Source organism: Pezoporus occidentalis, unplaced genomic scaffold (genome assembly GCF_034315485.1).
Source record: "Pezoporus occidentalis ecotype Australia unplaced genomic scaffold, CSIRO_AGI_Poc_V1 ctg21, whole genome shotgun sequence".
NCBI lineage: Eukaryota > Metazoa > Chordata > Aves > Psittaciformes > Psittacidae > Pezoporus > Pezoporus occidentalis.
Genome location: NW_026913964.1, coordinates 1,263,999 through 1,276,949, shown reverse-complemented (window position 1 = coordinate 1,276,949; position 12,951 = coordinate 1,263,999). Strand labels below are relative to the sequence as shown.

Below are 12,951 nucleotides of genomic sequence, written 5' to 3'. Positions count from 1 at the left end.
GCATCTAGGAGTTTCTCTCCTGTTTGCTTCCTTTTGGGGCTTCTTGCGGTCAGCTTTTTCGACTCTTGCTTTTAAAAGTGAGACTCCATCTTGACAGGAAGAGCAGCAGAGGGTGATGGAGGTTGTAAAGAGCATTTCAGTGCTGCTTGGGGGGAAAACACCCAAAAACCAGGTTCAGAAAATCCACTTGCCTTGGACATGGCCAGATTTGGGATGTTGCGCAAAGTCCTCTGTGTGCCCTGAAATGCTGACCTCCACAGGTTAAAAACTGGATCTTCTGGTTTGGGGGCTAAACCTGTAGCTTTGCCTTCTGCAAAGTAGATGGGAATAAAGACCAAAGGGTCACTGCTTATGGCACCTCCTACTGGGAAAAACAGGGCAGAAAACTAATCTGAACCTCTGATTTTGCATAGGATTTTTGCCCTGCGCTTCTGCTTATATATTTGATGATGTTTTTTTGTGGGTCACTTCCACTCAGCCGTGATCTGACAGGTCAAACCAGCATCAGTCTGCCTTGAGGCGGGGGAATAGTAGGGGAAATACGGGTTTAAAAAATATGCATCACTGCAGATTTTGGCCCTGAGTACTGGGATGCAGGATTCGGAACTGATGGGTGGGATGGGGGACAGCGTGACGTGGCTGTGTCTCTCAGAGGTTTAACACATGGGGTTAGGGTGAGTGCCATGGCTCGGGGGTATCTCTGCTTTTCCAGCGCAAAGCTGTGGCATTTTGTGTCCCATAAACCATCACCCAGCTGCTGCAAAGGGAGCTGTGTTTTCTAAGGTGATAAATTACTTTGATTAACGCTTCTCTCCCTGCTGTGGTGCACGCCAGTGTGGGGAGAGGCATTAATCAAACTCATTTATTACCTTGGGAAACTCCCACCCGCGGGTGACCTATATTCCCCCTGGTACTGGGGGTGTGCAATGGCATGGTGAGCGTGCAGGTCCCCACGTGTTATTTCACCCAGTGAGGTTCAATACCTGCTCTGGCTCCCCTGCCTTTCTCTGCTCCAAAGGCTGTGTCAATAATACATTTCTGCCATTGAATATTTTATTGATGGCTTGACTTTTTTTGCTGCTTGCAATTCCCATTTCAAGGCTGCGTGATTGTTCCTAATTAAAATTTTATGCCCTGGGAGAAGCCTTCTTGCTACAGTGGAGATGATGCTGTCCTTTTCTAGGCCACTACAGAGTGCTAGGAAGGAATTACTCATTGTTATGAGATTAAAACAAAGCAAATGAATTATTGTTTTTTCCCTTAAAAACAAAAACACAAACCAAAAGCCCAGCACACGATGTGTACTGGAGAGGGAACAACCAGCTGCTTGTGGCTGAGGCAGGGATCCAAGCATACCAGGTGCCTCGAGGATGCTGTGCTTGGGTGAATGGAGGACAGCCATGTCCCCATGTCCCTCAGGAGCTGTGGACCAGCTTCTTCTTTCCCTGTGGCAGGCAGGAATGGGCTTCAGGGCTTCTCCCTCCTCGCATGCTTCTCACCATCACCTCCAGTGGTACCCAGCAATCACAATGCAAAGGACATACCTGTTTTTTCACTGGTGAGCAGCCCCAGCATCCTTTTGAGTTTTTATTTTCAATTAGCTCTGCAGCCTCTCAGGCCAAGGCACCACTGAGGAGAGCAGTTCGGCCACCCAGCCCCCTGGGCCTCTTCTCCTTGCTGTGCTACACAATTACTATAATTTTTTTTTGATATTGCATAAGCATATAAAATGGCTCCCAGCTCCTCACCCATCTACCCTGGGCTGTGCCAGCTCTTTGGGTCAGGCATCATCCACAGATGGTGCTGCCCCAGACCAGTACAGTTCCTCAAGGGCAGCACAGCTGCGTACATCTGAAAGACACCCAGTTTGCAGTCATGGGTTTGTACAAGTTCCTCAGTGTCTGAGTTTAGGTTTTCCCCTCCCCTTAAATCTCACCTAGAGTGCTAGAAGCAAGCATTCGTGCTGCCTCCCAGCCCCTGGACTTGGCAAGCAGCTTCTAAAGTACACGCTTCAGCACCAGTTACATAAGGAAAGGTGTGAATGACTGGAGGAGAAAATGCCTGTTGGTTTTGCTCCCCAAGCTGTGTACAGATGCTCTGCTGCTTGCTCCTGGGCATACAGTTCCTATGAGGGTAGTTCACTGCAGAGGGAGAAGAGAAACTCCTTGAACTGGCATGTGTGTTTGTGCAGGGAGCAATGTCTGCTCTCCCTATGATGTTTTCCCTTTCCCTGTCTCAGGGTAAAGACTGAGTGCATTCTACCTTGCCCTGAGAAAAAAACAAGCAAACAAACAAACAAACAAACAAACAAAAAAAAAAATTAAAAAAAACATAAAACACTAGAGGAAGCCGGGAAATTTCCTTGTTTATGGATGAGCAAGTTTGTCTCCCAATGGAACCTTCTGCCAGCAGAAATTTTATTCCTTTTTTTTTTTTTTTAGGATATATTATGTAAGTCCATGCTTGCATCTAATTGACTGACTCCCGCTTAAACAATTCATGTACTCCTTCTATCCCTCACAGGCCAGCTTACTCCTTCAGTGAGGCTCACCACCGACCTGCTACTGGCACACGTTACAGACAGAACAGGGTAGGCACTTCCTAGCACAGTGCTTGAAGCATTAGGCCTGCTCACCTCCCTCTGCAAAGAGCTGAAATAAGAGAACAAAATATGTGAGAACAGAGAAGTTCCTTCAGTGTAATGGGCCTGACAGTCAAGCATCTTCCCCTCCTGCAAAGTACACTCCTGCCTCTCCCCAGAAATCTTACAGCATCAGTTCTGAGCAAGAGCTTTTAGCAACGACTATTCTTGTTGCCAGGCTAAGCATGTCCTTACCAATCTGCTTGTTAGCTACCAAAAACCATGAAGTTAAGGGTATCTTAGCCCTGGTGCTGGGCTTTCTGCTTGAGAGACAACCAGGTAGCACCCCTTCTGCTCTCCTTTTCAAGCCACCTTCACTGGCTGCAGAGGTAAAAGGAGGCACGGGGCATGCAATGCACATCAGACATGTCACTGAGAAGGTACAGCTTTCCTCTTCACCTGGTCTAGCACCCAGTAATACAGTAATAAGCACTCAAACGCTGGTTTTGCACTATTTATTGAAGACTTCAGGTGTCAGCACAGGAGCTTAGTTTTGAATCTTGCCACAAGGATGCTAAAACCAGGAATTAAACTGTATACTTACCACCACTTACTGGAGAGAGACACAAAATAAAAGCAAACCCAAACTTCAATTCAACCCCTTGCCTTCGCTTACTGGAACTGAGCAGGATGGTTCCATAGGTAGTGGGAAATTCATACCACAGTGCTGCTCACAGGAACTGGGACAAGCCTTGCTAGGCAACCCACAGAGTTGCTTCGGCCAGTGGCATTTCCAGCAGTTAGTCATTGGGCAGCACAGTCCCAGACACAGGGATATTTCTTCAAAAAGAAACAAAGCACCTTAATTTTCAGATGCAGGTTTGTTACATGCACAGTTACACATCCCAGTAAAACGGGGTGGTAGGGGACCACCGGGCTTCAGTTTGTGCTCACAGACATGCTCATACACAGGTGCATCTTGCACCAGGTTTCCCTCTCCCTGCTCTCCACGTGGCTACGCTGTGCTCCTGTCTACTCGGCACTAGCAGAGGGGAGATACTGTAAGTGTAGCTAGGGAGGAGGAAAGCCGCCTGCGGCTGTGGAAGCTGTGAACTTATCTGACCCCCCAGTCAAAAAAGGCCCATCTGGCTTCTGAAAAAAGTGAGAAAGCAGCTTTGGTGAATTCAGATGGTTTTCCTCTCTTTTCACCCTGTTTGAGCACCGTGGACTCACCCAGTCTGTGTGGGGCACAGAGGGAGCTGATTTTTTTCTTCCAGAAGAGCAGATGCTCATCCAGGACCCAAAGGGAGACACAACAAACGAGTGCATGCAGGAGAGATGGGGACAGGCAAAATTGCTCCGTGACAGTCTCTATCAGGGCAGAGGACGTTGCTCTGCCTTCTGAGGAATTAACTACTTACTGACCAGAGCACTGCTGACTCTTCCAGATCAAGCCTTTACAACAAGTCCAGGGCTACATGTGAGCAACAAGGAGAAGACCTGAGCCCTTTCAGGAAACCTCAGCAGGCTGTGGTGAATCCTGGCTGGTTATTACGAGTTTAAGCTGCTGGTAAAGCTGCTCTGTGCTTTAAAAAAGGTAAGTTTCAACTACCCAGCTTCTTCACCAGTCTAAAACTGCAAGAGAGAACTTTGTAGAAGAAGCAATTTGCTTCGTCACTTCCTCCGTTTCTAGTGACAGCCACTCTGGGCGGTTGGAGGAGTCCCTGCCTGGCTTGCCTTCCTGCTCCTCAGGTCCATGAAGTCAGAGTCCCTTGCGTGACATCACGGTGTGATGGTGCAAGGCAGCTCTGCCAGAACCCAGCCAAAGGCTGGGGACCCAATAGAGCCCTGGCGCAAGGAGAGGAAAGCTGGGTGCAAGGGTGGGGGGCTGAATGGGAAACAAAACAGCCACAGAAAAGCAAAGTGAAGCTCATTTCTGTTGTTCATTTAACAGACTAGACAGTCTCTCTTTAAAGGTGACTCATCCGGGGCAATACCAGGCAGTTTCTTCTGTTAACACACCCTTGGCAATAGCACTTCAGTTAGTCACTGACTGGGTATCAAGACGTCACTGGCTGGGATGAAGCACCTCTTTAACTTGGTACGGAGTCCACTAGCACTTACTGACTTTGGAGAAGAGCAGGGAAGGAGAGAGGAGGGCACAGCATCCCTCCGGCGCAACTTTACCACGGGCTTCTAGCACCCGCACGCTGCCACGGCCCGTTCCACTCATCTCCGTTGGCGCTGGACACACCGAGCCCGGCTGCACGAAACCTTAAATCTTTTCACACTCCACCACGCCGTGTGGCTAACTGCAAGGCGCTGTCTCTGCATGTCAGGGGTCTGCCGCGCCAAGGATGGGAAGCTGCTGGAGGCAGGACAGTGGCGTTTCACGGGGCGGGGGGACGGACGACGACGACTCCTTCTCACGCCGAAGCCCCTCACTTGGGTGGCACGGAGGGGACGCAGGCGTCGCGGCATGGGTCCGTGGAGGTGAGGCGGCCGCACAGCGGTGTCCGAGGAGCAGGTTAGCCGCTGTCACACGCACAGTGGAGTCGCCGAGAGCACAATGTGCGTTAGTCAGTGGCTCACCTGCTCCTGGAGGATGACGGGGAGCGGCAGAGCCCGCAAGCAGCACAGGAGACAGCGCGAAGGACGGGTCGGGAGCGGAGGGGGGTCGCGCCGTGCCCGGGCTCCGTGGCGCATCCCGGCACGGAGGGTCGCAGCTCATCGCACGCACCCGCAGGACAGGCCCCCCCCCGCACCACCCCGGGGCAGAAGCGCCTTCTCCCGCCCGGCCGCCGCTCACCTGCGCTCCGCGCTCCCCCCTCCGCCGGCAACTTCTCGCTCTGGCCCGGCCCGGCCCACGCCGCGCGCCGCGGCCCCTCGCCCCTCCCACCGCGCCTCGTCTGCCAATAGCGAAGCCGCCCGCCAGCCCGCCGGCCCCGCCTCCGCGCCGCAGGGCCCAATGGCGGCTCCGTCACCGCCCGGCGGCAGCACTTCTCCTCCGTCCCTTTCCCGCCCCCGCCGCAGCCCGGCCCATGGTACGGTCCGCCGGGGCCGTGCCATCAGGGCAGTGTCGGGGCGCACGTACGCGGGGAGGGGGGGTGTTCTGCGGCCGTGTCCCCCCTGCTGCCGCTCTGCACGTCGTGGTGGTGGATTTCACCTCGTTGCATTCATTTGTTATATAGTTGTTCCCGTTGCTCCTCTCTAGGTTGGAAAACCTGGCCGCAGAATGCTGCTCCAGGGGTCCCGCAGCCTGAAGCCCCCACTGAACCCTGGGGTCAGGGACCGGATGACTCGGGCGTCTTCTTCCAGTAGCGTCTTCCCCCCCCCCCCCCCCCCCCAAAAAAAAAAAAAAAAAAAAAAAACAACACTTTTTTGTGAGAACTCACTCTTGGTCATCAACCTACAAGCTGTCAGCCAAACAAACGGCTGAAACGCTGACAACGTTGGGGTGCCCCAGCGAGGGTTTTCTCAGCGCCAAAGGTAGTGCTGGATGGACGTAGCACTGTCCTGCGGAGGTGAAGAGCCTTGGTGCACACACACACGAGAGTCGGGTGTGTGGCTGGCTCCCGTCTGCCCAAAGACACACACCTTCCCCAAACAGACCAGAAACTAGAGCGTGTTTGGGGACCCCCACTTCATTCACACTGCTGGTGTTCAAGAGAAAGGACACTTTGGGTACAAAAATGGTTGCTGACCAAACGGGCCAGACACCATATCCCTGCTGAACTGGTAACACACGCTGTCTAGCAGAAGGCACTGGTTCTGCATCCCTTGAGGAAACTGTCGCGGCTCTGACGGGCGTTCTGCTACCTGGTGCTCTTCCTGCAAGGTGTGGTGCAAGACTTGGAAGCAAAACCTAGTGCGGGCTCCCCGACAGCCGGCGGTGATCACCGACCTCAAAGGATTTCCCTATATGTTTTGCTGGAGCGTGTACCAGCCATCCGTGGCTCTGCTCTCCCGCTGCCGGTGGGCAAGGGGGATGGGGACAGCCCCTCTCCTGCGTGACAGTCCGCACAATGACAGCCTCTGTTGTCATTTCGTGCGCGTGTTGTGTGGGACTTTTTTGTTTTCACCCAGTAGCCGTAAGGGAAAAAGTCACGTATTTTAACGTCTTCCCCAGCACAGGGCTGGCGCTCAGATTGGAGCAAAATCAGCCACGGAGCACACGGGCCCCTGAACCAACACCGTAAGTGAGGCATGACCGTGGAAATTGTCACTTTGTTTAAAACCAGCTATTTTGTGTGGAGCAACGTGGCTGGGTGCTGCCCGGACACCTCCTTGCCGGGCTGCTCCGTGGGGCACGCGTGCCGTGGGCTGCCATCTCTTCTTCCAGGCGATGCCTGACATTTCATGTTTGGTTTTAAAGTAAATAAATAAATACGTTAAATCCTTCCTCCCCCTGCAGCGAGCAGACAGGGAAGGAGTGTGTTTCGCAGCGGTGCTTGCACAGCTGTCTGTCGGCACGTTGCTCGGACCTCCCTGCGCGCCGTATTAAACCGTCCAGCGCGGCGCGGGTCTGGCTGGGGTCCAGCCGAGCACGGCCGGCGCGGCTGTGGCGGGCGAACCGCTCTCCTGCTGCCCGAGCGAAGGGTGAGATGGGCTGTTGTGTGTTCCAGCGAACAGCAAGAACCCGCAGGGCTTGGAGGAGGAGGCCTGCCATTGCCCTGGAGAGGCTCCGGGCTGGGGTGCTTTGCCCCTGCTCCCCCGACAGCTCCGAACGAGCTCGTGGCTCAGCGTTTAATCTCCGGGATGAAATTTCCTGCTGACACGGCCGGTGCTTCCCTGGGAAGAGCCCCCACTTATTCCAGCCCTGCGGCTCTTCCGTTTGTTCCCAACTGTCCGCTGTGAGCGGTGACAGTGAACCGCTCCCGCTGGCTGCGGGAAGCGCCGCGGACCGCCCGGCAGCCCCCGGCCCTCATCGCTTGTGCCGTCGTGCAGCGGGGATTGAGCCCGCGGGCTCGGGGAGGAAGCCAAAAGGGGAAACATGCCCCCGAGGCCCAGCAACCGCTGTGACCATTACCGTGCAATTAAAAAGCTGCCCCCCTGACAGCGCAGGTCTCGTCTTCTCAAACCTAAGGCGGTCTGTGTTCAGTGGCAACGGCTTCGGCAGGATGCTCACCCTCAACCCCGCCACGCCCCACTCCCGAAGCCCTGAGCGGGCAGACAGCAGCACGGCCGGAGCAGGGGTTGCTCCGCTCTGTGCGGTCACGAAAAGGCCCTTGCTTTCAACCCTGGCCCCCATCTGATTCCTGACAATGGCCCGAGTGTCTGCGAGTACGTGCGCGTTAGCGCTGGGTCACGTCCGAGCAGACAGGGCTGCGCTCCCCGCCCGGCGGAGACCGGGGTCTTGGGCAGAACACCACGGCTGGTGGGACACTGCGAGAGGGGGAACAACCCTTCCTCCGGTACGTGCGTGCGATCACCCAGCAGAACGGGAACATTTGGGCTGGGATCAGCCACGCGTACTTAAGAGGGGAAAAAAAAAGAACAGCCGCGATCTGCATCGCCTGACAGAGGTACTTAAGGCTGATGCGCGCCCGCACGGACCACACGCCTTCCTCCTCCGAGAACAGCGTGTCTCGGGCGCAGCCTGCCGGGGTGGCAAAGTGCTCTCCACCGGCCTTCCCTACGGCTTCTCTGGGGACCGTAGCCCCGACCCCGATGCTCAGGTCTGGCTGTCAGGGTGCGGCAAGGGAAGGCAGCACCCGGGCCCGGCCTCACAGCCTCAACACCGCAAGCCTGGGGACACCGACCAAAGGGGCAGCAAGCACCCCGGGGATGGCGGGGGGGTGCCCCTGTCCGCCCGGCTCCTGTAGGGCAGTCCAGCTCCGCAGTCCCGCTGCCCAGTGCTGCCCACGGGGACTCAGCTCCTTCCCCTCAGGGCGCTGCGGTGGTATAGCCCGGTGCACCTCTGCTCCTATGGTTCAGTCCCGCGGCCGTTCTGCTCCCCCCTTCCCTCGAATGGTTCACCCTGTCGCTTCACTTCTTTCCCTCTCCCCCTCCCGCAAGCAGTGGTTCAGTCCCGCTCCTCCAGGCGGCGGCACCGCCGTGGCCCGGATGCGTTCCCGCAACACTTCCGAGGTGGGGGGGGCGGTGTGTTCCTGCGGTGCAGCTCACGGTGGTGACGCGTCCTGGCCCTGGCCGGCCCGGTGACGTGAGCGTTGGAGCCTTCTCCTCGTGTGAGTGCCCGGGCACGGGGCGGTAGCTCTGGGGCTGGCCTGGGCCGAGGGGAGGGCGGCGGGGCCAGGACGGGCCTCGCCGTGGGCCGCAGTTGCGCGAGCCGCCGTCCTCCGCCGCGGGGTGCTGCCAGCTCCTGAGGGGACAGCAGCCGCGCGCCCGGGCTGTTTATGTGTGTTTAATTCAGTCCCTATAGAGGTACTTGCGTAGCGATTTACTCTGAGCAACCGCTGGCGGCCGGCGGAAGATGCGGCTGAGCGGGTCCGCTGCGGGGGGGCTGCCGCGGCCTTCCGCGCGGCTGCTTCCGCTCTGTCCGCAGCCGCCTTTATCCCGGAAACTGTCCCAAGGGGTGGGAAGAGTCGAGCAAGCGGCGGCATCCATCTGCGCGGGGAGGGCCTGCGCGACGGCGGCTCCGTGCTGGGGAGCGATCCGGTGCCGCGCAGCAGCTTTATCTAATGCTGCGAAGACCTACCGCATACAGCCGAGTGTTTCTGGCATCTCTCTCGCTTTCCTTCCCGTTGTTTGTGCTGCACGTGTGAGTGTGCTTGAAAAAGTTGTAAGCTATTTCAGCCCTCTACAAGGAAGTCAGTGCGTCCCTGGCTAAAACGCAGAAATAAGGCTTTATGTGCGAGCGTTTTTTTTTTACAGATTAACTTACTGCAAAGCGTGTTTGGGCTTAAAGGTGTAGCCTAGAGGGATCTGTGCTTACTGACAGGTTTTAAAGCTGTGTAACCGGTGCCCCTCATGGTGCGCCCCTTGTTCAGTAACAGTTAAGTGTGGGACTTTTTGTAGGCTTGGTTGCTGTTCTTCCTGCTGGTTGTAACATAGATGCATTGCTGATGTGTTGCAGAGGTGTTTGCTGTGTTATTTCCTTTCTTGAAGGTCAGTAGGTCTTGAGACCTTTTGTTAATGCGAATGCACAAAAAAACCCCACCCCAGCACATAAAAGTCCAGTGTTTTGTTTTGCCTTTACCCACAGCCCATAAACAGCAGGGAAAGCTGTAGTTAAAGGTGGGAATGGTGCAAAAGACTGATGCTGAAAAAGAACTCGCCAGTAAGGGTGACTCTTTGTAAGAAAAGAAGCCTGCTAAGAAAGAGGAGGATGTGCAGCTTTGGAGAGTGTTTGATTCCCAGCTGGAAATTGAGCCAGTGGCTTCAGGGAGTTGCAGGCTGGGAACTGTGTACATCTTGGCTGCTGCTTTGAATACAGAGGTACAAAACATCCAGCTGCTCCTCTGGGTAAAATGCTGCACTTCAAAAGTGCCTTTGCAAAGCCTGTGCTTTGTTTGCATTACAAACATATGTACATGCCTGAAGAGTGGGGAGCGCATGTCAGCTCCTGGGGGGAGCTTTGATGGACAGTTTCGATCTTGGAATTTGGGGTGGCTAAATTTTAGGGCAGGACCAGGATGGGGGAAAGATAGGTGCTTACTTACCTACCCCAGGATTAATTTTCTGTGCCTTATCTGCTAGGTTCTTAGGTACATCCCTTATTTAAATTGTTGCATGGGCAATTCTAATAGTGGTTTTTAAGAGATAATCCTTTTGTGACTTAAACAGGGGAAAGTCAGCTCTAAATTTAGATTTAGAGGGCTTTTTGAAAGCTCCCAGCACATGAGAGGTTGGCACTGTATGGCTCTAATTGGTAAGAGACTTGTTAGTCTGAATACTTTCCCTGCTGAGTTCCTCTTACCTTTGGAATGTGGTGGTGGCAGATACTAGTCACACCATATCCAGATGTTTTCCAGCCAGGTACAGCTGTGATTTTTACAACATTCTTTCAGTGTAGCCTATGAAGTTGGAAACAAAGCCAGATGCTTTCTGATGTGTGACAGTGGTTTTCCAGAGGGGCCAAACCAACAAATAAAGCAGATGTGTTAACAAGAACTGAAAGCTCAGGTGTCTGAACATTTAGTAGATTTAAATTTAGTTATAGCTGCTCTTTGTAACACGACTGCTCAGTAACTGCACATTAGATCAGTGTTCAAAACTACTCTGGGAGAAAGTCCATCTGGCTTGCTTCTTTGCCTGTGTATAATCCTAAACATTATCAAAGCAGATGAAAGTAAATGTCTTGTCTAGCAGCTCTTCCATTTCTAAAAACTAGACACTACTGTAAGAAGTTGGAAATGGAGGCAAGGAGTTGGTGCTAGAAAGGAAGGTACACGTGACTGGAAGAATCGCTCAGTGTTGTAGGCGGCTCCGTCGGCTTCGTGTCAGAGTGACACAGAACTTGAGTGTGTTTTGCAGGCCATGGCTCCTCTTATGGTTAGAAACCTGCACTTACCTTCTAGCTGGAACATACTCAAAGTATGTTAAAATACTGATTTGTGGTAAAAGGTTTGTAGTTCAAAAACTGAATGTTTCCTCCAGAACAAGCATTTATCAAACAAGCACTTCAGTAAACAATCTTCTTTGTTCTTAAAGCCAACAGAAAACCCTGTTGCTAATACAGCTTGAAGAAGGTATTTGCAATTGCTGTTTGATTGTACAATTAAAATGGCTTAAGACAGCTTGATGTAAAAATGTAATCTGTCTTAATAGCAAAGCCCAAGCTTATGATGTATATGGCTGCAGAGCCCATGCTGCAGGAGGCACACACTGCTCAGTGCACATGCCACAGGCCTGAGAGAGGTTGTGCCTTTGTGAAGGGAACCTAGAGCTGGGGGAAAGCGCTGGTGCATCAGACACCAGCGATCAAACACCTGCCATGCACTCACTGTGTTTTTGCAGTTTAATGTTTGATTAAGATATTGTGAGGCTCTTCTAAATGAGGATCTGAAAACGAGGATGTTAAGGAGGAGTACAGTATCTGCCTTTAGCAGATGTAGTGTGCAACCTGTAATTCAAACACTGGGTGTTCTGTGTGCACACTACACACTTGTGAATGATACACCTGCCCAGAGAATTGAAATAGATTTTGCTGTAAGTGGTGATGTCTTGCGTTAGTAGTATTGAGCCCAAAGACAAGGGATCTCTGGCCAAGTTATCCTGCATCTGTGTTTGCGAGCTGCCTGCTGTGAGTGCATCCTAAATTACCCTGAATAGGGTCTTCAAAGTGGCAACCTCTCAGGTGAGAGGACCAGCGGATGTGAGAGCCTCCGCTGCTGAAGGGCTTCATGCAGAGTACTGCACACTTTGGATTTTCCAAGTGACCAAGCAGCAAGGTGTTGGGTACAGCAGTGAAGGCAGTTCCTTGGTACCCCGCAAACTGAAAGCAGCTATAATTGCCTCTGTCAAATGGCCTTCAGGGATAACCGGCTGCTTTTTAGCAGTCTAGGCTTTTGTGTTACAGAAGTGCATAGTTAAGTTTTGCCTCAGAGGAATGACTACAGTCTCCTCCTTAACCAAACTTCTTGGTTTAAATAATAATAATAAAATGCCTCCTATGTATTTTGTATCTCCTGGTCCCAGCTCTGTGGGGGTTGGAAGAATTCTGATGCGTAAGTGCTGGAACAAAAGCTGGGCTTTTGTACAGGTGGGTGAGCTCTCTGAAGTATATCATGAGTGTGTTTCATAGTGGTAATTTGTCTGAAATGTCTCTCCATAAGAAAAAAAAAAAAAAAACCACAGAAAACAACACTTGGAAGTACTGCTTATAGTCCTTCAAAAATAGGAGAACAAGCTCTCATTTTAGGTGTATAGTCTTGGGTTTCCTTCTTCGTTTTTTTTTCTTTAGAGCAGCTGTCCAGTTTGGAAAAGGTTATTTGTAACATAAGATCTGTGATGTTCTTAAAATCTCAAATTTACTTCATCTCTCTTGGTTTCTTTTTGTCTACTCCCAACTATCCACAAACCAGACTTTTTCTTTACTGACAAGATTTGAAGACTTGATTGCTTACTGCAATACCAGTATTTTCCTTAACTCAGAGTTTTGCCTCCGAGCAAGGTACAAGCTTACATTTGCAGCATAAATATGTCAGCTTAGATTGTCAAGTCACAAGTGCTGATTTGTTTGTCTCTGCGCTTAAAGGATATCTTTCCATGGGGCAGCAGGGCAAAAATAACTTGGGTAGTTGTTTTTTTTATTCCACAGCAGTGAAGAAATGCATGCTGTTTGGCAGTTAAGCGTATGTTGGTCAGAACTGTAGTTTGTGGGAATCACTTTTAAAAATAAAAAGGTCCTTTCCTCACTGTGCTGATTGCTTTGCTTTAAGGAGACCTAGGGAGCTGGGAAATGAAGG

The 12,951-nt window shown here is 52.4% G+C and overlaps 1 protein-coding gene across 1 annotated transcript in view; it reads left to right on the top strand.

Moving 5' to 3' along the window:
* The first annotated feature begins 8,749 nt into the window (after positions 1 to 8,749).
* Positions 8,750 to 12,951, top strand: part of PHRF1 (PHD and ring finger domains 1) — a 29,202-nt gene continuing 25,000 nt past the window's right edge. Inside the window, exon 1 of the mRNA XM_062619131.1 lies at positions 8,750 to 8,769. The gene's annotated coding sequence lies outside the window, so the exon portion shown is untranslated. The remainder of the gene's footprint in view (positions 8,770 to 12,951) is intronic.